The following is a 25,984-nucleotide window of genomic DNA, read 5'->3' as shown; positions in this document are numbered from 1 at the left end:
TATAGATATTATGGTTGTTGTTAGTTTTAAATCACCTGTTTTATATGGACATTGGGGTTGGAGGAGGTTTATTTCTCATTCATCATGGATTATGTCGAACTAAGGTGCACACCTATTTTGTTCATAACAAGCCATGGCTCCTTCTTCCTGCAATATGTTCCCCTTTCTATTCCCTCCTCTTTGCTATTATTATCTTCCATCCAACTATACTTGAGACTGTAACCCTTGTAGATTCTGTCTGCTGTATGTTTGCATACCTAATGTTCTAAATAATTGTGATAGAAACATAAAACATACTAGTGGTGAATCAGGTGTATATTGCAGATCCTGATAGTTACCTCAAATACAGTCCCTCAAGCATAAATATGTTTTCCTAAAGACAAATAGCAATCAGTTGCAATGCCATCCCATGATGTGATAAATGTTTTTTAGAAAGTGCTTACAGAATGTCCCTTGCCTTGCTGAATACTGATATACAAGGCATTCACATCTAATGCAACTACTGTAAATGTGAATTTCCATGCAGTATCAAGGTTCTTTAGAAAAATCTGTGGAAGTATAGAAAGGAAGTGTGAGCACAAAAGGAAACATGAAACACTTCACAAATATCGCTATATTTTCCAAGAGTTTCCCATTAGAAGAGGCTAATGGTCTGCCAGATGGCTTGTTGCTATCTTTGTAGATTTTTTTTGCAAATAGAAATATAGGATCTGCTTTATATTTTGGCTGAGAGGTTACTCCATCACAATGGTGACAGATATCCCATCTGCCGAAATATAAATCACATAGGATATAATAGACTTTATACTTTGGTGAACGAGAGATCCATCACAGCTGTGATAGATTGACCCGTTCACCGAAGTATAAATCAGTCCATTAGTGTTTTATCAGTTTTTAATAAACAATATTCATCAAATTCTAGAACACCCTTATCCAGTCCCATAGAATCGCATGAAGGTTTCCCAGCATGTATCTGCAGGCATCATATAAAAGATCTAATAAAAACTGCAGTTATATAGTTATGCATTTCTTGGCTATGTCTCTCTATACCCATTAAGGCCATGTTGACCCTGTTATTCCATGGGTTTTTTGATTAGTGAACAGTCCTATTTTATTGTCTGTGTGGCCCTTTTGTCTTCCCACCTTAGATTGTCATAGAGGATCTGCACCAGATGCACACTTGGGCTTCACCACTAAAAGCCTGTCTTCAACTGGTTCAAGAAGGGACTCCCTTCTTGCTTCAGGTGAAAAATAGCTATTCAGAGTTCCCAACATCAAATCCTGAAGGAACTGACCAGCTGACCACTGTCCAGTGGTCATTTAGGAGTTTGAGCCAGGTGCATTCTGGGAGTTTGAGTCCTAGACCTCAAGGAGCAACCCAGAGCTCCTTGAACCTTGGGGTAAGTTGTGGACTCCTAAAGGGCCTTCAAACAGCTTCTGGACGAAGATCCAGGAGTTTGGAGAACTTTTGGAAAAAAGCTCCATAAAAGGCCAACCCCCCGTGGTGAGTCAAGCCAGCTTACCTTCACTTTGACCCGGTCTGTCTTGCAGGTTCGACCCTCTAAAAAGCTCTGAAGCCCCAAACTTCCAGGATGTCACCAGGGGCTCCTGGAAAGGTGATTCAATGACCTTACATCGAAATCTGCTTGCTGTTGAGGGTCGACTGCCGTTGGAAGGAAAAAGCTCCAAAAAAGTGACAAAGTATGAATGTAAAAATGTGCACAGGGAATCCGAGGAGGGCTCCAGGGACGTCGGATCAAGATTCAGCTTCGGCCCGGATGAAGATTTCCATCCTGAAAAACCTTCTATGTCCGAACGTAGAATCCTTCACTGAGGTCTCCTGAGATGTGTATCCGAAGAGGGCTCCAGCGTGGTCGGATCGGATTGGTGACTTATTCCTGCTGAAGAAAATCTTCAAGAAAAAGTCTTAGGGGCATATTTAAGAAAAATGTTACTGCACCTTTTAGTGCCGCTATTGCTGCCTACCCTGCGCCATCGTGCGCCATATTTTAGTATGGCATACAATGGCGCAGGGTGGGGGCAATAACGTCAATATTTTTGACGCAATTAATGTACTGTTCAGGGTTCGCACCAAACGTTTGGTGCTAACCCTGGAGGGTACAAAGGGACCCATTGTAACCAATGTTGTGCCCCCTTTTAATGTCTGCTCTGAACAGGCATTAAAAGTAGGCAAAAAAAATGAGTCAGTCAAATCTCTTAGATTCCACTGCACCATTTTTGCGGTCCCCCTAATGTGAGAACACCCCTTGTGCATACATTATGCATGGCGCAAAGGGTTACAAAGATGTGCAATGCATGCATTGTGCCACTTAGTCAATATGGCACAGCAAGTTTTGAAGCCTAATGCCACATTAGCATTAAAAAAAAATGCTAATGTGACAATAGTGCTTAAATCTGGGCAAAGTCTGAATGCAAACTTTTGACCAAAGCCTCCCGCTTATTGTAGCTGAGTTGAGCTCCATTGCGGTCGGCCTAAAACTTTTACTTTGCCCCGGTCTAATGTGATCAGATGACCAGATTGACAGTTTCTATGCACTAGAAAACATAAAGGCCCATATTTATGAAAAGTTTGTGCCACCTTTGCCTCATTTTTGTTTATGGAATAGCAGTGCTAACCTACCACCATATTTTATATTTTGCTGCTTGACCCGTCTAGCGTAAAAATATCGGAGTGAGTGTAAGTGTCTGGAAGAGCCTACCCTCCTTGCATTGTTTTACAACAATAATATGCAAGTTAGGTGTTTGTGAGAAAGTAGCCTCTTTCTAGCCTTGTTACCCCCACTTTTGGCCTGTTTGTGAGTGTATGTCAGGGTGTTTTTCACTGTCTCACTGGGATCCTGCCAGCCAGGGCCCAGTGCTCATAGTGAAAACCCTATGTTTTCAGTATGTTTGTTATGTGTCACTGGGACCCTGCTAGTCAGGACCCCAGTGCTCATAAGTTTGTGGCCTATATGTGTGTGTTCCCTGTGTAGTGCCTAACTGTCTCACTGAGGCTCTGCTAACCAGAATCTCAGTGGTTATGCTCTCTCATTTCTTTCTAAATTGTCACTAACAGGCTAGTGACCATTTTTACCAATTTACATTGGCTTACTGGAACACCCTTATAATTCCCTAGTATATGGTACTGAGGTACCCAGGGTATTGGGGTTCCAGGAGATCCCTATGGGCTGCAGCATTTCTTTTGCCACCCATAGGGAGCTCTGACAATTCTTACACAGGCCTGCCACTGCAGCCTGAGTGAAATAACGTCCACGTTATTTCACAGCCATTTTACACTGCACTTAAGTAACTTATAAGTCACCTATATGTCTAACCTTTACCTGGTAAAGGTTAGGTGCAAAGTTACTTAGTGTGAGGGCACCCTGGCACTAGCCAAGGTGCCCCCACATTGTTCAGGGCCAATTTCCCTGACTTTGTGAGTGCGGGGACACCATTACACGCGTGCACTACATATAGGTCACTACCTATATGTAGCTTCACAATGGTAACTCCGAATATGGCCATGTAACATGTCTATGATCATGGAATTGCCCCCTCTATGCCATCCTGGCATAGTTGGCACAATCCCATGATCCCAGTGGTCTGTAGCACAGACCCTGGTACTGCCAAACTGCCCTTCCTGGGGTTTCACTGCAGCTGCTGCTGCTGCCAACCCCTCAGACAGGCATCTGCCCTCCTGGGGTCCAGCCAGGCCTGGCCCAGGATGGCAGAACAAAGGACTTCCTCTGAGAGAGGGTGTTACACCCTCTCCCTTTGGAAAATGGTGTGAAGGCAGGGGAGGAGTAGCCTCCCCCAGCCTCTGGAAATGCTTTCTTGGGCACAGATGTGCCCAATTCTTCATAAGCCAGTCTACACCGGTTCAGGGACCCCTTAGCCCCTGCTCTGGCGCGAAACTGGACAAAGGAAAGGGGAGTGACTACTCCCCTGACCTGCACCTCCCCTGGGAGGTGTCCAGAGCTCCTCCAGTGTGCTCCAGACCTCTGCCATCTTGGAAACAGAGGTGCTGCTGGCACACTGGACTGCTCTGAGTGGCCAGTGCCACCAGGTGACGTCAGAGACTCCTTGTGATAGGCTCCTTCAGGTGTTGCTAGCCTATCCTCTCTCCTAAGTAGCCAAACCCTCTTTTCTGGCTATTTAGGGTCTCTGTCTCTGGGGAAACTTTAGATAATGAATGCAAGAGCTCATCCGAGTTCCTCTGCATCTCTCTCTTCACCTTCTGCCAAGGAATCGACTGCTGACCGCGCTGGAAGCCTGCAAACCTGCAACATAGTAGCAAAGACGACTACTGCAACTCTGTAACGCTGATCCTGCCGCCTTCTCGACTGTTTTCCTGCTTGTGCATGCTGTGGGGGTAGTCTGCCTCCTCTCTGCACCAGAAGCTCCGAAGAAATCTCCCGTGGGTCGACGGAATCTTCCCCCTGCAACCGCAGGCACCAAAAAGCTGCATTACCGGTCCCTTGGGTCTCCTCTCAGCACGACGAGCGAGGTCCCTCGAATCCAGCAACTCTGTCCAAGTGACCCCCACAGTCCAGTGACTCTTCAGTCCAAGTTTGGTGGAGGTAAGTCCTTGCCTCACCTCGCTGGGCTGCATTGCTGGGAACCGCGACTTTTGCAGCTACTCCGGCCTCTGTGCACTTCCGGCGGAAATCCTTTGTGCACAGCCAAGCCTGGGTCCACGGCACTCTAACCTGCATTGCACGACTTTCTAAGTTGGTCTCCGGCGACGTGGGACTCCTTTGTGCGACTTCGGGTGAGCACTGTTTCACGCATCCTCGTAGTGCCTGTTTCTGGCACTTCTCCGGGTGCTACCTGCTTTAGAGAGGGCTTCTTGTCTTGCACGACGTCCCCTCTCTCTCCTGGTCCAATTTGCGACCTCCTGGTCCCTCCAGGGCCACAGCAGTGTCCAAAAACGCTAATTGCACAATTTGCAGCTAGCAAAGCTTGTTGGCGTTCTTTCGGCGGGAAAACACTTCTGCACGACTGTGAGAAGGTAGCCTCTTTCTAGCCTTGTTACCCCCACTTTTGGCCTGTTTGTGAGTGTATGTCAGGGTGTTTGTCACTGTTTTCACTGTCTCACTAGGATCCTGATAGCCAGGCCCCAGTGCTCATAGTGAAAACACTATGTTTTCAGTATGGTTGTTATGTGTCACTGGGATCCTGCTGGTCAGGACCCCAGTGCTCATAGGTTTGTGGCCTATATGTATGTGTCACTGGGACCCTGTCACACAGGGCCCCAGTGCTCATAGGTGTGCATGTATATGTTCCCTGTGTGGTGCCTAACTGTCTCACTGAGGCTCTGCTATCCAGAACCTCAGTGGTTATGCTCTCTCATTACTTCCAAATTGTCACTGACAGGCTAGTGACCATTTTTACCAATTTACATTGGCTTACTGGAACACCCTTATAATTCCCTAGTATATGGTACTGAGGTACCCAGGGTATTGGGGTTCCAGGAGATCCCTATGGGCTGCAGCATTTCTTTTGCCACCCATAGGGAGCTCTGACAAATCTTACACTGGCCTGCCACTGCAGCCTGAGTGAAATAACGTCCACGTTATTTCACAGCCATTTTACACTGCACTTAAGTAACTTATAAGTCACCTATATGTCTAACCTTTACCTGGTAAAGGTTAGGTGCAAAGTTACTTAGTGTGAGGGCACCCTGGCACTAGCCAAGGTGCCCCCACATTGTTCAGAGCCAATTCACTGAACTTTGTGAGTGCGGGGACACCATTACACGCGTGCACTACATATAGGTCACTACCTATATGTAGCTTCACCATTGTAACTCCGAATATGGCCATGTAACATGTCTATGATCATGGAATTGCCCCCTCTATGCCATCCTGGCATTGTTGGTACAATTCCATGATCCCAGTGGTCTGTAGCACAGACCCTGGTACTGCCAGACTGCCCTTCCTGGGGTTTCTCTGCAGCTGCTGTTGCTGCCAACCCCTCAGACAGGCAGCTGCCCTCCTGGGGTCCAGCCAGGCCTGGCCCAGGATGGCAGAACAAAGAACTTCCTCTGAGAGAGGGTGTGACACCCTCTCCCTTTGGAAAATGGTGTGAAGGCAGGGGAGGAGTAGCCTCCCCCAGCCTCTGGAAATGCTTTGTTGGGCACAGATGTGCCCAATTCTGCATAAGCCAGTCTACACCGGTTCAGGGACCCCTTAGCCCCTGCTCTGGCGCGAAACTGGACAAAGGAAAGGGGAGTGACCACTCCCCTGACCTGCACCTCCCCTGGGAGGTGTCCAGAGCTCCTCCAGTGTGCTCCAGACCTCTGCCATCTTGGAAACAGAGGTGCTGCTGGCACACTGGACTGCTCTGAGTGGCCAGTGCCACCAGGTGACGTCAGAGACTCCTTGTGATAGGCTCCTTCAGGTGTTAGTAGCCTTTCCTCTCTCCTAGGTAGCCAAACCCTCTTTTCTGGCTATTTAGGGTCTCTGTCTCTGGGGAAACTTTAGATAACGAATGCATGAGCTCAGCCGAGTTCCTCTGCATCTCCCTCTTCACCTTCTGATAAGGAATCGACCGCTGACCGCGCTGGAAGCCTGCAAACCTGCAACATAGTAGCAAAGACGACTACTGCAACTCTGTAACGCTGATCCTGCCGCCTTCTCGACTGTTTTCCTGCTTGTGCATGCTGTGGGGGTAGTCTGCCTCCTCTCTGCACCAGAAGCTCCGAAGAAATCTCCCGTGGGTCGACAGAATCTTCCCCCTGCAACCGCAGGCACCAAAAAGCTGCATTACCGGTCCCTTGGGTCTCCTCTCAGCACGACGAGCGAGGTCCCTCGAATCCAGCGACACCGTCCAAGTGACCCCCACAGTCCAGTGACTCTTCAGCCCAAGTTTGGTGGAGGTAAGTCCTTGCCTCACCTCGCTGGGCTGCATTGCTGGGAACCGCGACTTTGCAAGCTACTCCGGCCCCTGTGCACTTCCGGCGGAAATCCGTCGTGCACAGCCAAGCCTGGGTCCACGGCACTCTAACCTGCATTGCACGACTTTCTAAGTTGGTCTCCGGCGACGTGGGACTCCTTTGTGCAACTTCGGCGAGCACCGTTTCACGCATCCTCGTAGTGCCTGTTTCTGGCACTTCTCCGGGTGCTACCTGCTTCAGTGAGGGCTCTTTGTCTTGCACGACGTCCCTTCTCTCTGCAGGTCCAATTTGCGACCTCCTGGTCCCTTCTGGGCCCCAGCAGCGTCCAAAAACGCCAAACGCACGATTTGCGTGTAGCAAGGCTTGTTGGCGTCCATCCGGCGGGAAAACACTTCTGCACGACTCTCCAAGGCGTGGGAGATCCATCCTCCAAAGGGGAAGTCTCTAGCCCTTGTCGTTCCTGCAGTATTCACAGTTCTTCAGCCTAGTAAGAGCTTCTTTGCACCAACCGCTGGCATTTCTTGGGCATCTGCCCATCTCCGAGTTGCTTGTGACTTTTGGACTTGGTCCCCTTGTTCCACAGGTACCCTCAGTCAGGAATCCATCGTTGTTGCATTGTTGATTTGTGTTTTCCTTGCATTTTTCCTCTAACACGACTATTTTGTCCTTAGGGGAACTTTAGTGCACTTTGCACTCACTTTTCAGGGTCTTGGGGAGGGTTATTTTTCTAACTCTCACTATTTTCTAATAGTCCCAGCGACCCTCTACAAGGTCACATAGGTTTGGGGTCCATTCGTGGTTCGCATTCCACTTTTGGAGTATATGGTTTGTGTTGCCCCTATCCCTATGTTTCCCCATTGCATCCTATTGTAACTATACATTGTTTGCACTGTTTTCTAAGACTATACTGCATATTTTTGCTATTGTGTATATATATCTTGTGTATATTTCCTATCCTCTCACTGAGGGTACACTCTAAGATACTTTGGCATATTGTCATAAAAATAAAGTACCTTTATTTTTAGTATAACTGTGTATTGTGTTTTCTTATGATATTGTGCATATGACACTAAGTGGTACTGTAGTAGCTTCACACGTCTCCTAGTTCAGCCTAAGCTGCTCTGCTAAGCTACCATTATCTATCAGCCTAAGCTGCTAGACACCCTATACACTAATAAGGGATAACTGGGCCTGGTGCAAGGTGCAAGTACCCCTTGGTACTCACTACAAGCCAGTCCAGCCTCCTACATTGGTTGTGCAGTGGTGGGATAAGTGCTTTGAGACTACTTACCACTCTTGTCATTGTACTTTTCATAAGAGAAAAATATACAAAACAAGGTCAGTGTATATACACATAGCCAAAAAGTTTTGCATTTCCTCTTTTCACTCTTTTCTAAGTGCTGAAAAGTACTCCTAAACTTTCAAAAAGTTCTTAAAAGTTTAAAAAGTTTTTTTCTGTCTTTCCAAAAAGTTCTGAAAACTTTTTTCACTTTTTCTATCACTTTAACTCTCTCTAAAAATGTCTGGCACAGGCCAAAATGTTGAACTGTCCAAACTTGCATATGATCACCTTAGCTGGAAAGGAGCAAGGAGTCTCTGCATAGAGAGAGGTTTGAGTGTAGGGAAGAATCCTTCCTTAGAACTGTTAATTAACATGCTTAGAGTACAGGATAAGGCCATAAGTGCCCAATCTGGTGAAAAAGCAGCTAATGGTTCTCAATCTGATCCAGGGACTCCCCCAGGAAAAGGTTCAGGAAAGAAACTTCTCAGCCTGCCCATTACTAGACAGTCTAGCATAGTTGGTACAGAGGTTGAATCACACCATACTGATGATGTGATCTCACATTATGCTGGTAGCCAAGCTGTTAGGGTGCCCTCTGTAAGGGACAGGTCTCCTTCTGTTCATTCCCATCATACCTCTGTATCTAGAAATGTCCCTCCCACCCACCCTGATGACAGATTGTTAGAAAGGGAGCTCAATAGATTGAGAGTGGAACAAACCAGACTGAAGCTCAAGAAGCAACAGCTGGATTTGGATAGACAGTCTTTAGAAATAGAGAGGGAAAGACAGAAGTTGGGTTTAGATACCCATGGTGGCAGCAGCAGTATTCCCCATAGTCATCCTGCAAAAGAGCATGATTCCAGGAATCTGCACAAGATAGTTCCCCCTTATAAGGAGGGGGATGACATTAACAAGTGGTTTGCTGCACTTGAGAGGGCCTGTGCTGTACAGGATGTCCCTCAAAGGCAGTGGGCTGCTATCCTATGGCTATCATTTAGTGGAAAAGGTAGGGATAGGCTCCTTAGAGTGAAAGAAAATGATGCCAATAATTTTACAGTTCTTAAGAATGCACTCCTGGATGGTTATGGCTTAACCACTGAACAGTACAGGATAAAGTTCAGAGAGACCAAAAAGGAGTCTTCACAAGACTGGGTTGATTTCATTGACCATTCAGTGAAGGCCTTGGAGGGGTGGTTACATGGCAGTAAAGTTACTGATTATGAAAGCCTGTATAACACAATCCTGAGAGAGCATATACTTAATAATTGTGTGTCTGATTTGTTGCACCAGTACCTGGTAGACTCTGATCTGACCTCTCCCCAAGAATTGGGAAAGAAGGCAGACAAATGGGTCAGAACAAGGGTGAACAGAAAAGTTCATACAGGGGGTGACAAAGATGGCAATAAGAAGAAAGATGGTGAAAAATCTCAAGATAAGCATGGGGATAAGGGTAAAACCAAAGATCCCACTTCAAATCTTAAACACTCTTCAGAGGGTGGGGATAAAACAAATTCTTCCTCTTCTTCCCAACCTGCACACATTAAAAAGCCTTGGTGCTTTGTGTGTAAAAACAGAGGCCATAGGCCAGGGGATAAGTCCTGTCCAGGTAAACCTCCTGAGCCTACCACCACTAATACATCAAGCTCTAGTGCCCCTAGCAGTAGTGGTACTAGTGGTGGGACTGCTGGCAACAGTCAAGCAAAGGGTGTAGTTGGGTTCACTTATGGGTCCATAGTGGAAACTGATGTAATCAGTCCCAAGACAGTTTCTGTCACACCTAGTGGCATTGGCCTTGCCACACTGGCTGCTTGTCCCCTTACAATGGATAAGTACAGGCAGACAGTTTCAATAAATGGTGTTGAGGCCTTGGCCTACAGGGACACAGGTGCCAGTTTCACTTTGGTGACTGAAAACCTTGTGGCTCCTGAACAACACATCATTGGACAACAGTATAAGATTATTGATGTCCATAACTCCACTAAGTTTCTTCCCTTAGCTATAATTCAGTTTAGTTGGGGTGGAGTTACTGGCCCTAAGCAGGTGGTGGTATCACCTAGCTTACCTGTAGACTGTCTCTTAGGTAATGACCTAGAGGCCTCAGGTTGGGCTGATGTAGAGTTTTATGCCCATGCAGCCATGCTGGGCATCCCAGAGGAATTGTTCCCTCTCATTTCTACTGAAATGAAAAAGCAAAGGAGAGAAGGCCTGAAAACTCAGGATCCCTCTCCATCAACAGGTAAAAAGGGTATCACAGTATCCCCTAACCACCCTACCATTCAGGATACCATTCCTGTGGTGGGAGAAACCTCTCCTGGGGTGGCACCTGTTCCAAGGTAATCATCAGTTGGCAAAACTGTACTCCCTGAGGTGGAAGTACCTCTCTGTAGGATAACTAACATTGGTGAGAAAAAGAGCACCATTTTAGTTAACATGGAGCATCCCTCCAACCCTCCCAGAGAAACTTTAGTGCAGAAACCCTGCACTGCCTCACAACACTTAGGACAGCATCCCTGCACTAGTGTGGAGCTCATAGGACAGCATCCCTGCCCTGCTCCAACTCAAGAGAAACAGCATCCCTGTTCTCTCTTCCAGCCAGATGGACAAAGTTTTTGCCCAGCTATGGCTTTTCTGAGACAGCATCCCTGTCTGGCATTTCCATCACTACAAATAGGTTCAGTGGACAATTCCCACTGCTCTAAACTAAAACTTACTGATAGAAACTCTGAAAATACATCTTCACATTGTTGCTTAGCTAAAAAACTTCAAACAGGGTGGTTTACATCCCCACAGGGAAGTAACCATATAGTGGATGATAAAGGGAGTAACCAGTCTATTGCAGAGCTACTCTCTGCTTATCACCACTTAGACAATAAAGTCTCAACTGGCCAAGGTTAGCCTTATTGTCCTTCGTTTGGGGGGGGGTTGTGTGAGAAGGTAGCCTCTTTCTAGCCTTGTTACCCCCACTTTTGGCCTGTTTGTGAGTGTATGTCAGGGTGTTTGTCACTGTTTTCACTGTCTCACTGGGATCCTGATAGCCAGGCCCCAGTGCTCATAGTGAAAACACTATGTTTTCAGTATGGTTGTTATGTGTCACTGGGATCCTGCTGGTCAGGACCCCAGTGCTCATAGGTTTGTGGCCTATATGTATGTGTCACTGGGACCCTGTCACACAGGGCCCCAGTGCTCATAGGTGTGCATGTATATGTTCCCTGTGTGGTGCCTAACTGTCTCACTGAGGCTCTGCTATCCAGAACCTCAGTGGTTATGCTCTCTCATTACTTCCAAATTGTCACTGACAGGCTAGTGACCATTTTTACCAATTTACATTGGCTTACTGGAACACCCTTATAATTCCCTAGTATATGGTACTGAGGTACCCAGGGTATTGGGGTTCCAGGAGATCCCTATGGGCTGCAGCATTTCTTTTGCCACCCATAGGGAGCTCTGACAATTCTTACACAGGCCTGCCACTGCAGCCTGAGTGAAATAACGTCCACGTTATTTCACAGCCATTTTACACTGCACTTAAGTAACTTATAAGTCACCTATATGTCTAACCTTTACCTGGTAAAGGTTAGGTGCAAAGTTACTTAGTGTGAGGGCACCCTGGCACTAGCCAAGGTGCCCCCACATTGTTCAGAGCCAATTCACTGAACTTTGTGAGTGCGGGGACACCATTACACGCGTGCACTACATATAGGTCACTACCTATATGTAGCTTCACCATGGTAACTCCGAATATGGCCATGTAACATGTCTATGATCATGGAATTGCCCCCTCTATGCCATCCTGGCATTGTTGGTACAATTCCATGATCCCAGTGGTCTGTAGCACAGACCCTGGTACTGCCAGACTGCCCTTCCTGGGGTTTCTCTGCAGCTGCTGCTGCTGCCAACCCCTCAGACAGGCAGCTGCCCTCCTGGGGTCCAGCCAGGCCTGGCCCAGGATGGCAGAACAAAGAACTTCCTCTGAGAGAGGGTGTGACACCCTCTCCCTTTGGAAAATGGTGTGAAGGCAGGGGAGGAGTAGCCTCCCCCAGCCTCTGGAAATGCTTTGTTGGGCACAGATGTGCCCAATTCTGCATAAGCCAGTCTACACCGGTTCAGGGACCCCTTAGCCCCTGCTCTGGCGCGAAACTGGACAAAGGAAAGGGGAGTGACCACTCCCCTGACCTGCACCTCCCCTGGGAGGTGTCCAGAGCTCCTCCAGTGTGCTCCAGACCTCTGCCATCTTGGAAACAGAGGTGCTTCTGGCACACTGGACTGCTCTGAGTGGCCAGTGCCACCAGGTGACGTCAGAGACTCCTTGTGATAGGCTCCTTCAGGTGTTAGTAGCCTTTCCTCTCTCCTAGGTAGCCAAACCCTCTTTTCTGGCTATTTAGGGTCTCTGTCTCTGGGGAAACTTTAGATAACGAATGCATGAGCTCAGCCGAGTTCCTCTGCATCTCCCTCTTCACCTTCTGATAAGGAATCGACCGCTGACCGCGCTGGAAGCCTGCAAACCTGCAACATAGTAGCAAAGACGACTACTGCAACTCTGTAACGCTGATCCTGCCGCCTTCTCGACTGTTTTCCTGCTTGTGCATGCTGTGGGGGTAGTCTGCCTCCTCTCTGCACCAGAAGCTCCGAAGAAATCTCCCGTGGGTCGACGGAATCTTCCCCCTGCAACCGCAGGCACCAAAAAGCTGCATTACCGGTCCCTTGGGTCTCCTCTCAGCACGACGAGCGAGGTCCCTCGAATCCAGCGACACCGTCCAAGTGACCCCCACAGTCCAGTGACTCTTCAGCCCAAGTTTGGTGGAGGTAAGTCCTTGCCTCACCTCGCTGGGCTGCATTGCTGGGAACCGCGACTTTGCAAGCTACTCCGGCCCCTGTGCACTTCCGGCGGAAATCCTTTGTGCACAGCCAAGCCTGGGTCCACGGCACTCTAACCTGCATTGCACGACTTTCTAAGTTGGTCTCCGGCGACGTGGGACTCCTTTGTGTAACTTCGGCGAGCACCATTTCACGCATCCTCGTAGTGCCTGTTTCTGGCACTTCTCCGGATGCTACCTGCTTCAGTGAGGGCTCTTTGTCTTGCTCGACGTCCCCTCTCTCTGCAGGTCCAATTTGCGACCTCCTGGTCCCTCCTGGGCCCCAGCAGCGTCCAAAAACGCCAAACGCACGATTTGCGTGTAGCAAGGCTTGTTGGCGTCCATCCGGCGGGAAAACACTTCTGCACGACTCTCCAAGGCGTGGGGGATCCATCCTCCAAAGGGAAAGTCTCTAGCCCTTGTCGTTCCTGCAGTATTCACAGTTCTTCAGCCTAGTAAGAGCTTCTTTGCACCAACCGCTGGCATTTCTTGGGCATCTGCCCATCTCCGAGTTGCTTGTGACTTTTGGACTTAGTCCCCTTGTTCCACAGGTACCCTCAGTCAGGAATCCATCGTTGTTGCATTGTTGATTTGTGTTTTCCTTGCATTTTTCCTCTAACACGCCTATTTTGTCCTTAGGGGAACTTTAGTGCACTTTGCACTCACTTTTCAGGGTCTTGGGGAGGGTTATTTTTCTAACTCTCACTATTTTCTAATAGTCCCAGCGACCCTCTACAAGGTCACATAGGTTTGGGGTCCATTCGTGGTTCGCATTCCACTTTTGGAGTATATGGTTTGTGTTGCCCCTATCCCTATGTTTCCCCATTGCATCCTATTGTAACTATACATTGTTTGCACTGTTTTCTAAGACTATACTGCATATTTTTGCTATTGTGTATATATATCTTGTGTATATTTCCTATCCTCTCACTGAGGGTACACTCTAAGATACTTTGGCATATTGTCATAAAAATAAAGTACCTTTATTTTTAGTATAACTGTGTATTGTGTTTTCTTATGATATTGTGCATATGACACTAAGTGGTACTGTAGTAGCTTCACACGTCTCCTAGTTCAGCCTAAGCTGCTCTGCTAAGCTACCATTATCTATCAGCCTAAGCTGCTAGACACCCTATACACTAATAAGGGATAACTGGGCCTGGTGCAAGGTGCAAGTACCCCTTGGTACTCACTACAAGCCAGTCCAGCCTCCTACAACGACTCTCCTTGGCGAGTGGGATCCGTCCACCAAAGGGGAAGTCTCTAGCCCTTTTTGTTCCTGCAGAAACCTCAGCTTCTTCTGTCCAGTAGAAGCTTCTTTGCACCTGCAGCTGGCATTTCCTGGGCATCTGCCCATCTCCAACTTGCTTGTGACTTTTGGACTTGGTCCCCTTGTTCCTCAAGGAACCCTAGATTGGAAATCCACAGTTGTTGCATTGTTGGATTGTGTCTTTCCTGCATTATTCCTCTAACACAACTTCTTTGTCCTTAGGGGAACTTTAGTGCACTTTGCACTCACTTTTCAGGGTCTTGGGGAGGGTTATTTTGCTAACTCTCACTATTTTCTAATAGTCCCAGCGACCCTCTACAAGGTCACATAGGTTTGGGGTCCATTCGTGGTTTGCATTCCACTTTTGGAGTATATGGTTTGTGTTGCCCCTATCCCTATGTTTCCCCATTGCATCCTATTGTAACTATACATTGTTTGCACTGTTTTCTAAGACTATACTGCATATTTTTGCTATTGTGTATATATATCTTGTGTATATTTCCTATCCTCTCACTGAGGGTACACTCTAAGATACTTTGGCATATTGTCATAAAAATAATGTACCTTTATTTTTAGTATAACTGTGTATTGTGTTTTCTTATGATATTGTGCATATGACACTAAGTGGTACTGTAGTAGCTTCACACGTCTCCTAGTTCAGCCTAAGCTGCTCTGCTAAGCTACCATTATCTATAAGCCTAAGCTGCTAGACACCCTATACACTAATAAGGGATAACTGGGCCTGGTGCAAGGTGCAAGTACCCCTTGGTACTCACTACAAACCAGTCCAGCCTCCTACATTGGTTGTGCAGCGGTGGGATAAGTGCTTTGAGACTACTTACCACTCTTGTCATTGTACTTTTCATAAGAGAAAAATATACAAAACAAGGTCAGTGTATATACACATAGCCAAGAAGTTTTGCATTTCCTCTTTTCACTCTTTTCTAAGTGCTGAAAAGTACTTCTAACTTTCTAAAAAGTTCTAAAAAGTTTTAAAAAGTTTTTTTCTCTGTCTTTCTAAAAGCTCTGACAAACTTTTTATCTTTTACTATCACTTTAACTCTCTCTAAAAATGTCTGGCACAGGCCAAAATGTTGATCTGTCCAAACTTGCATATGACCACCTTAGCTGGAAAGGAGCAAGGAGTCTCTGTGTAGAGAGAGGTTTGAGTGTAGGGAAGAATCCTTCCTTGGAACTGTTACTTAACATGCTTAGAGAACAGGATAAGGCTAGAAGTGCCCCATCTGTTGAAAAAGTAGCTAATGGTTCTCAATCTGATCCAGGGACTCCCCCAGGAAAAGATTCAGGAAAGAAACTTCCTAGCCTGCCCATTACTAGACAGTCTAGCATAGTTGGTAATGATGATGAGCCACACCATATAAACAGTGTTGTCTCACATCATAGCAAAAGCATTTATTCTCACCATACTGGTAGGGATGTTTCTGTTAGCCAAGCTGTTAGGGTGCCTTCTGTAAGGGACAGGTCTCCTTCTGTCCATTCTCACCATACTTCTGTTTCAAGGCATGTCCCTCCCACCCACCCTGATGACAGATTGTTAGAAAGGGAGCTCAATAGATTGAGAGTGGAACAAACCAGACTGAAGCTCAAGAAGCAACAGCTGGATTTGGATAGACAGACTTTAGAAGTAGAGAAGGAGAGACAGAAACTGGGTTTAGAAACCCATGGTGGCAGCAGCAGTATTCCCCATAGTCATCCTGCAAAAGAGCATGATTCCAGGAATCTGCACAAGATAGTTCCCCCTTATAAGGAGGGGGATGACATTAACAAGTGGTTTGCTGCACTTGAGAGGGCCTGTGCTGTACAGGATGTCCCTCAAAGGCAGTGGGCTGCTATCCTATGGCTATCATTTAGTGGAAAAGGTAGGGATAGGCTCCTTACTGTGAAAGAAAATGAAGCTAATGATTACAAAGTTCTTAAGAATGCACTCCTGGATGGTTATGGCTTAACCACTGAACAATACAGGATAAAGTTCAGAGAGACCAAAAAGGAGTCTTCACAAGACTGGGTTGATTTCATTGACCATTCAGTGAAGGCCTTGGAGGGGTGGTTACATGGCAGTAAAGTTACTGATTATGACAGCCTGTATAACTTGATCCTGAGAGAGCATATTCTTAATAATTGTGTGTCTGATTTGTTGCACCAGTACTTGGTGGACTCTGATCTGACCTCTCTCCAAGAATTGGGAAAGAAGGCAGACAAATGGGTCAGAACAAGGGTGAACAGAAAAGTTCATACAGGTGGTGACAAAGAGAACAAGAAGAAAGCTGGTGAAAAATCTCAAGATAAGCATGGGGATAAGGGTAAAACCAAAGATCCCACTTCAAATCTTAAACACTCTTCAGGGGGTGGGGATAAAACAAATTCTTCCTCTTCTTCTCAACCTACACAAGTTAAAAAGCCTTGGTGCTTTGTGTGTAAAAATAGAGGCCATAGGCCAGGGGATAAGTCCTGTCCAGGTAAACCCCCTGAGCCTACCACCACTAATACATCAAGCTCTAGTGCCCCTAGCAGTAGTGGTACTAGTGGTGGGACTGCTGGCAACAGTCAAGTTAAGGGTGTAGTTGGGTTCACTTATGGGTCAATAGTAGAAACTGGGGTAGTCAGTCCCAAGACAGTTTCTGTCACACCTAGTGGCATTGGCCTTGCCACACTGGCTGCTTGTCCCCTTACAATGGATAAGTACAGGCAGACAGTTTCAATAAATGGTGTTGAGGCCTTGGCCTACAGGGACACAGGTGCCAGTATCACTTTGGTGACTGAAAACCTAGTGCACCCTGATCAACACATCATTGGACAACAGTATAAGATTATTGATGTCCATAACTCCACTAACTTGCTTCCCTTAGCTATAATTCAGTTTAGTTGGGGTGGAGTTACTGGCCCTAAGCAGGTGGTGGTATCACCTAGCTTACATGTAAACTGTCTCTTAGGTAATGACCTAGAGGCCTCAGGTTGGGCTGATGTAGAGTTTTAGGCCCATGCAGCCATGCTGGGCATCCCAGAGGAATTGTTCCCTCTCATTTCTACTGAAATGAAAAAGCAAAGGAGAGAAGGCCTGAAAACTCAGGATCCCTCTCCATCAACAGGTAAAAAGGGTATCACAGTATCCCCTAACCACCCTACCATCCAGGATACCATTCCTGTGGTGGGAGAAGCCTCTCCTGGGGTGGCACCTGTTCCAAGGGAATCATCAGCTGGCAAAGCTGGACTCCCTGAGGTAGAAGTACCTCTCTGTAGGATAACTAACATTGGTGAGAAAAAGAGCACCATTTTAGTTAACATGGAGCATCCCTCCAACCCTCCCAGAGAAACTTTAGTGCAGAAACCCTGCACTGCCTCACAACACTTAGGACAGCATCCCTGCCCTAGTGTGGAGCTCATAGGACAGCATCCCTGCCCTGCTCCAACTCAAGAGAAACAGCATCCCTGTTCTCTCTTCCAGCCATATGGACAAAGTTTTTTGCCCAGCTATGGCTTTTCTGAGACAGCATCCCTGTCTGGCATTTCCATCACTACAAATAGGTTCAGTGGACAATTCCCACTGCTCTAAACTAAAACTTACTGATAGAAACTCTGAAAATACATCTTCACATTGTTGCTTAGCTAAAAAACTTCAAACAGGGTGGTTTACATCCCCACAGGGAAGTAACCATATAGTGGATGATAAAGGGAGTAACCAGTCTATTGCAGAGCTACTCTCTACTTATCACCACTTAGACAATAAAGTCTCAACTGGCCAAGGTTAGCCTTATTGTCCTTCGTTTGGGGGGGGGGGGTTGTGTGAGAAAGTAGCCTCTTTCTAGCCTTGTTACCCCCACTTTTGGCCTGTTTGTGAGTGTATGTCAGGGTGTTTTTCACTGTCTCACTGGGATCCTGCCAGCCAGGGCCCAGTGCTCATAGTGAAAAACCTATGTTTTCAGTATTTTTGTTATGTGTCACTGGGACCCTGCTAGTCAGGACCCCAGTGCTCATAAGTTTGTGGCCTATATGTGTGTGTTCCCTGTGTAGTGCCTAACTGTCTCACTGAGGCTCTGCTAACCAGAACCTCAGTGGTTATGCTCTCTCATTTCTTTCTAAATTGTCACTAACAGGCTAGTGACCATTTTTGCCAATTTACATTGGCTTACTGGAACACCCTTATAATTCCCTAGTATATGGTACTGAGGTACCCAGGGTATTGGGGTTCCAGGAGATCCCTATGGGCTGCAGCATTTCTTTTGCCACCCATAGGGAGCTCTGACAATTCTTACACAGGCCTGCCACTGCAGCCTGAGTGAAATAACGTCCACGTTATTTCACAGCCATTTTACACTGCACTTAAGTAACTTATAAGTCACCTATATGTCTAACCTTTACCTGGTAAAGGTTAGGTGCAAAGTTACTTAGTGTGAGGGCACCCTGGCACTAGCCAAGGTGCCCCCACATTGTTCAGGGCCAATTTCCCTGACTTTGTGAGTGCGGGGACACCATTACACGCGTGCACTACATATAGGTCACTACCTATATGTAGCTTCACAATGGTAACTCCGAATATGGCCATGTAACATGTCTATGATCATGGAATTGCCCCCTCTATGCCATCCTGGCATAGTTGGCACAATCCCATGATCCCAGTGGTCTGTAGCACAGACCCTGGTACTGCCAAACTGCCCTTCCTGGGGTTTCACTGCAGCTGCTGCTGCTGCCAACCCCTCAGACAGGCATCTGCCCTCCTGGGGTCCAGCCAGGCCTGGCCCAGGATGGCAGAACAAAGGACTTCCTCTGAGAGAGGGTGTTACACCCTCTCCCCTTGGAAAATGGTGTGAAGGCAGGGGAGGAGTAGCCTCCCCCAGCCTCTGGAAATGCTTTCTTGGGCTGCATAAGCCAGTCTACACCGGTTCAGGGACCCCTTAGCCCCTGCTCTAGCGCGAAACTGGACAAAGGAAAAGGGAGTGACCACTCCCCTGACCTGCACCTCCCCTGGGAGGTGTCCAGAGCTCCTCCAGTGTGCTCCAGACCTCTGCCATCTTGGAAACAGAGGTGCTGCTGGCACACTGGACTGCTCTGAGTGGCCAGTGCCACCAGGTGACGTCAGAGACTCCTTGTGATAGGCTCCTTCAGGTGTTGCTAGCCTATCCTCTCTCCTAAGTAGCCAAACCCTCTTTTCTGGCTATTTAGGGTCTCTGTCTCTGGGGAAACTTTAGATAACGAATGCAAGAGCTCATCCGAGTTCCTCTGCATCTCTCTCTTCACCTTCTGCCAAGGAATCGACTGCTGACCGCGCTGGAAGCCTGCAAACCTGCAACATAGTAGCAAAGACGACTACTGCAACTCTGTAACGCTGATCCTGCCGCCTTCTCGACTGTTTTCCTGCTTGTGCATGCTGTGGGGGTAGTCTGCCTCCTCTCTGCACCAGAAGCTCCGAAGAAATCTCCCGTGGGTCGACGGAATCTTCCCCCTGCAACCGCAGGCACCAAAAAGCTGCATTACCGGTCCCTTGGGTCTCCTCTCAGCACAACGAGCGAGGTCCCTCGAATCCAGCGACTCTGTCCTAGTGACCCCCACAGTCCAGTGACTCTTCAGTCCAAGTTTGGTGGAGGTAAGTCCTTGCCTCACCTCGCTGGGCTGCATTGCTGGGAACCGCGACTTTTGCAGCTACTCCGGCCCCTGTGCACTTCCGGCGGAAATCCTTTGTGCACAGCCAAGCCTGGGTCCACGGCACTCTAACCTGCATTGCACGACTTTCTAAGTTGGTCTCCGGCGACGTGGGACTCCTTTGTGCGACTTCGGGTGAGCACCGTTTCACGCATCCTTGTAGTGCCTGTTTCTGGCACTTCTCCAGGTGCTACCTGCTTCAGATAGGGCTCCTTGTCTTGCTCGACGTCCCCTCTCTCTCCTGGTCCAATTTGCGACCTCCTGGTCCCTCCAGGGCCACAGCAGCATCCAAAAACGCTAATCGCACGATTTGCAGCTAGCAAGGCTTGTTGGCGTTCTTTCGGCGGGAAAACACTTCTGTACGACTCTCCACGGCGAGAAAAATCCGTCCACCAAAGGGGAAGTCTCTAGCCCTTTTCGTTCCTGCAGAATCCTCAGCTTCTTCTGTCCAGTAGAAGCTTCTTTGCACCCGCAGCTGGCATTTCCTGGGCATCTGTCCATCTCCGACTTGCTTGTGACTTTTGGACTTGGTCCCCTTGTTCCACAGGTACCCTAGATTGGAAATCCACAGTTGTTTCATTGTTGGATTGTGTCTTTCCTGCATTATTCCTCTAACACAACTTCTTTGTCCTTAGGGGAACTTTAGTGCACTTTGCACTCACTTTTCAGGGTCTTGGGGAGGGTTATTTTGCTAACTCTCACTATTTTCTAATAGTCCCAGCGACCCTCTACAAGGTCACATAGGTTTGGGGTCCATTCGTCGTTCGCATTCCACTTTTGGAGTATATGGTTTGTGTTGCCCCTATCCCTATGTTTCCCCATTGCATCCTATTGTAACTATACATTGTTTGCACTGTTTTCTAAGACTATACTGCATATTTTTGCTATTGTGTATATATATCTTGTGTATATTTCCTATCCTCTCACTGAGGGTACACTCTAAGATACTTTGGCATATTGTCATAAAAATAAAGTACCTTTATTTTTAGTATAACTGTGTATTGTGTTTTCTTATGATATTGTGCATATGACACTAAGTGGTACTGTAGTAGCTTCACACGTCTCCTAGTTCAGCCTAAGCTGCTCTGCTAAGCTACCATTATCTATCAGCCTAAGCTGCTAGACACCCTATACACTAATAAGGGATAACTGGGCCTGGTGCAAGGTGCAAGTACCCCTTGGTACTCACTACAAACCAGTCCAGCCTCCTACAGTGTTCCCTTCCAAAAATGATGCTAGCCCTCCAGCGCCATATTTACCCCCAACGCTAAAATGTCGCACAGAAGGAACCAGTCCCAAAAAATGACGCAAAGCCCAATTTGCATCAAATTTTAGCGCTGACACTAGTGCTTAAATCTGGGCCTAAATCCGAGGGCAAACTTTTAATCAATAGTTAAAATGATGCCCACACACTACTACTTAAGGAAAACACACAGAAGTAGCACTGACAACCACCTGGACAACATGGAGCTGTTATTGCTCCAGCTTGGCACATGCCTCAGACATCAGCAATGACAACAGTTCCTTCCAGCACAACTACAGCAACTCCATACACAACCACAGCAGCCAGAAAGGTATCACAGAAGGTGGAAGAGGAACTTTCAACAGCGTACAACCATCTTTGGGCTAAGGGTACAAGATTTAATCAGGAATTACAGTCTGAACCGGGAGTCAATTGTACGCCTGCTGCACCACATCATGCCAGACATCACTGCAAGGGTGGAAACTCCAACAAACATACCACCAATGAACAAACTTCTCACTGTTCTCTATATGCTGGCATCAGGATCTTTTCAGACAGGTGGAGCTATGTCCCCTTTGCATGCAGAAGCTGTGCTCAAACCCCTATTAGTGTCCTCTGGTTGACACCTAAATACATATCCCACACACATTACACCAATCAATTAATAGCTCAGCTATGTGAACAGATAGGTACAGTGCCACATTAGTCATGGTGTTCAAGACTCTGGCAGCACCAATATCAAATGCCACCCAAGTGTTGCCATTACCAACGACATATCACTTACACATACCTGACATACCTGTAGTGTGCCCATTCAACTGTCTGCTGCATTGTGTCACACACATAGGAATACACAATTACCTGCTATAAAAGACCATGGGGCAGAATGATGAGAAGTGGTGCAGCACCTAGCCCAGTGCTACCTCACATATGCCCCTTAATGCCACCATGTGTGTGCTTGTAGGAAGGTAGCCTTCTAGCATTGTTACCCCCACTTTTGTCCTGTTTGTAAGTATATGTCAGTGTGTTTTTACTGTCTCACTGGGATCCTGCTCGCCATTACCCCGGTGCTCATAGTGAAAACCCTATTTGTCAGTGTGTTTTATATGTGTCACTGGGATCCTGCTAGCCAGGACCCTAGAGCTCCTAGTTGTGGCCTGGATGTGTTCCCTGTGTAGTGCCGACCTCTGTCACTGAGGCTCTTCTAATCAGAACCTCAGTGCTTATGCTCCCTCTCCTTTTAAAATTGTCCCTGCAGGCTAGTGTCCATTTTTACCAATTCTGATTACCATTCTGGTATTGGGGGGACAATTCCATGCATCCCCCGGGCTCCAGCATAGAGCCCGGGTACTGCCAAACTAACTTTCCGGGGTTTTCTCTGCAGCTACCGCTGCTGCCAACCCTCAGACAGGTTTCTGCCCCCCTGGGGCCTGGGCAGCCCAGTCCCAGGAAGACAGAACAAAGGATTTCCTCTGAGAGAGGGTGTTACACCCTCTCCCTTTGGAAATAGGTGTTAAGGGCCTGAGAGGAGTAGCCTCTCCGGCCTCTGGAAATGCTTTGAAGGGCACAGATGGTGCCCTCCTTGCATAAGCCAGTCTACATCGGTTCAGGGATCCCCCCAGCCCTGCTCTGGTGCGAAACTGGACAAAGGAAAGGGGAGTGACCACTCCCCTGACCAGTACCTCCCAAGGGGAGGTGCCCAGAGCTCCTCCAGTGTGTCCCAGACCTCTGCCATCTTGGATGCAGAGGTATGAGGGCACAATGGACACCTCTGAGCGGCCAGTGCCAGTAGGTGACATCAGAGACCCATCCTGATAGGTGCTTACCTTTCTCTGGAGCCAATCCTCCTCTGAGGGCTATTTTGAGTCTCTCCTATGGGTTTCCCACCAGACAATGAATGCAAGAGCTCACCAGAGTTCCTCTGCACTTCCCTCTTCGACTTCTGCCAAGGATCGAGCGCTGACTGCTCCAGGATGCCTGCAAAACTGCAACAAAGTAGCAAGAAGACTACCAGCAACATTGTAGCGCCTCATCCTGTCGGCTTTCTCCACTGTTTCCTAGTGGTGCATGCTCTGAGGGCTGTCTGCCTTCACCCTGCACTGGAAGCCAGAAGAAATCTCCTGTGGGTCGATGGAATCTTCCCTCTGCTAACGCAGGCACCAAACTTCGGCATCACCGGTCCTCTGGGTCCCCTCTCATCCTGACGAACCTGGTCCCTGGAACACAGGAGCTGGGTCCAAGTGTCCCCGATAGTCCAGTACCCCTTCTGTCCCAATTTGGTGGCGGTAAGTCCTTGCCTCCCCACGCCAGACAGTAATCCTGTGTACTGCATGAACTGCAGCTGCTAGGGCTTCTGTGCACTTTTGCAAGACTTCCTTCGTGCACAGCCTAGCTCAGGTCCCCAGCACTCCATCCTGCATTGCCCAACTCGCTGAGTTGGACTCTGACTTTGTGGGACTCCCTTTTGTTGTGGTGAGATGACCGTCATGCTCAGATATTCTGAATGCCTGTTCAGGTGCTTCTGCAGGTGCTGCCTGCTTCTGCATGTGCTCTCTCTGTTTCTGAGCACACCCTCTGTGTCATCCTCCAAGGGGCGACCTCCTGGTCCTTCCTCGGCCCTAGCAGCACCCAAAACCTTCAACCACGACTCTTGCAGCTAGGCTTGTTTGCAGTCTTTCTGCGTGGAAACAACTCTGCATCCTCCAGCACGCCATGGGATATCTTCTGACCAAAGGAGAAGTTCCTGGCGCCTTCTGTTGTTGCAGAATCTTTGGCTTCTTCCACCCAGAGGCAGCCCTTTTGCACCTTCATCCAGAGTTTAGTTGGTTCCTGCCCCCCCTGGACACTTGAGTGACTCTTAGACGTGGTCCACTTCCTTTACAGGTCCTCAGGTCCAGGAATCCATCTTCAGTACTTTGCAGTCAGTTGTTGTCTTTGCAGAATCCCCTATCTTGACTTTACTGTCTTTCTGGGGTATTAGGGTAACTTTACTCCTACTTTTCAGGGTCTTGGTGTGGGGTATCTTGGACACCCTTAGTGTTTTCTTACACTCCCAGCAACCCTCTACACACTACACTAGGCCTGGGGTCTATTCGTGGTTCGCATTCCTCTTTTGGAGTATATGTTTTTTGTTGCCCCTAGGCCTATTGTCTCCTATTGCATTCTATTGTGTTCTACAGTGTTTGCACTACTTTTCTAACTGTTTACTTACCTGATTTTGGTTTGTGTGTATATTTTGTGTATATTACTTACCTCCTAAGGGAGTATATCCTCTGAGATACTTTTGGCATATTGGGGGTCATTACGACCTCGGCAGTCTTTTCGCAAGACCGCCGAGGGACCGCCGTGCTGAAGACGCTGTGCAGTGGCAGTGTTCCGCGCCGCATTTTATGACCGCTGGCAGGCCGTCGTCCTTTTTTGTACGGAAAGCCGCCAGCAGCCAAACTGGCGGACGGCGGGAAAGTGGAGGTTGCTCAACCTCCACTGCTACGTCAACAGAACACCGCCCACTGAATCACGTCCCATGATTCGGTGTGGCGGTGTTCTGGTGACGGTGTTCGGATGGCAGAGCTGCCCCTATGGATCCCGTCCCCTCGCAGAAGATCAACGGACAAGGTAAGTGGATCGTCCGTTAGGGAAGGGGGTGGAGGGGTGTTGTGCATGCATGAGGGTGTGCGTGTGAGAGTGTAGAGGGGGTGAGTGAGTGAGTGTATGCGTGCGGGGGTGCTGTGTGTATGGGAAATGTGTGCAGGTCAGACGGTGTGCATGTCTGTTTGTGTGCGGGTATGTGTTGTTGGGGTGTATGTGTGCGTGTAAGGGTGTGTATATGTACATGTTGGGGGTGTGTGCGTGTAGGGGTGTGTAAATGTGCATGTTCGGGTTCGGGGTGGAGGGAGTTGTGCCACCTTTGGGGGGTTGCAGGGGGGAGGGGGGTGTTGGGGGAGGATTCGTGGGGGGTAGCGAGGGGGTGGGGGAGACCCCTATCAGTGCCAGGGAAGGAATTCCCTGGCACTGATAGAGCCTACCGCCATGGATCTCATGGCGGATCCCAACCACCCGAGATCCATGGCGGTATGCAGGGTCCTGAAACCGTCGGCGGTCTAGTGACGACCGAAGGGCTGGAGACCGCAATCTCCAGCCCAGCGGTTCTCACCACCATGGCGGTCGGAATGGTAAAGTGGCGGATGACTGCGGCGTTTTTTTTCCGCCGGCCTGTTTGCGGTCTTACCGCCACTTTACCACCGACCTCCAAGGTCGTAATGAGGGCCATTGTCACTAAAATAAAGTACCTTTAGTTTTAGTAACTCTGAGTATTGTGTTTTCTTATGATGTACTGCTAAGTGATTTAAGTGGTATATTAGGAGCTTTGCATGTCTCCTAGTTCAGCCTAAGCTGCTAGAACACTTCTAATCTACTATCAAGGGATAACTGGACCTGGCACAAGGTGTAAGTACCACAAGGTACCCACAATAAGCCAGGACAGCCTCCTACAGTACCATTAAGCAGTGCACCAACCATTCACATAAAACACACAATCTTGTCAGATGGTGATATTGCAGCTACTTGTACAGCTGCACAAATGATGTTCACAGACATGCCCCATGTGTTGTATGAGTTTACTTTTGTGGCCATTCCCAAATGGTGCATGGTGTTGTGTGAGAGTTGTTGTCAGTCCACCCCTTGTGGTTTGCATTCCACAGGTTGCACACTTAAGGCGTGATTTTTCTCTAGTGGCACAGCTCAGTGCAGCAGCAATATGTGTTGCATGGCGCAGCACCAGTTT

Source organism: Pleurodeles waltl, chromosome 6, assembly GCF_031143425.1.
Source record: "Pleurodeles waltl isolate 20211129_DDA chromosome 6, aPleWal1.hap1.20221129, whole genome shotgun sequence".
NCBI lineage: Eukaryota > Metazoa > Chordata > Amphibia > Caudata > Salamandridae > Pleurodeles > Pleurodeles waltl.
This window is presented reverse-complemented; position numbering follows the sequence as displayed.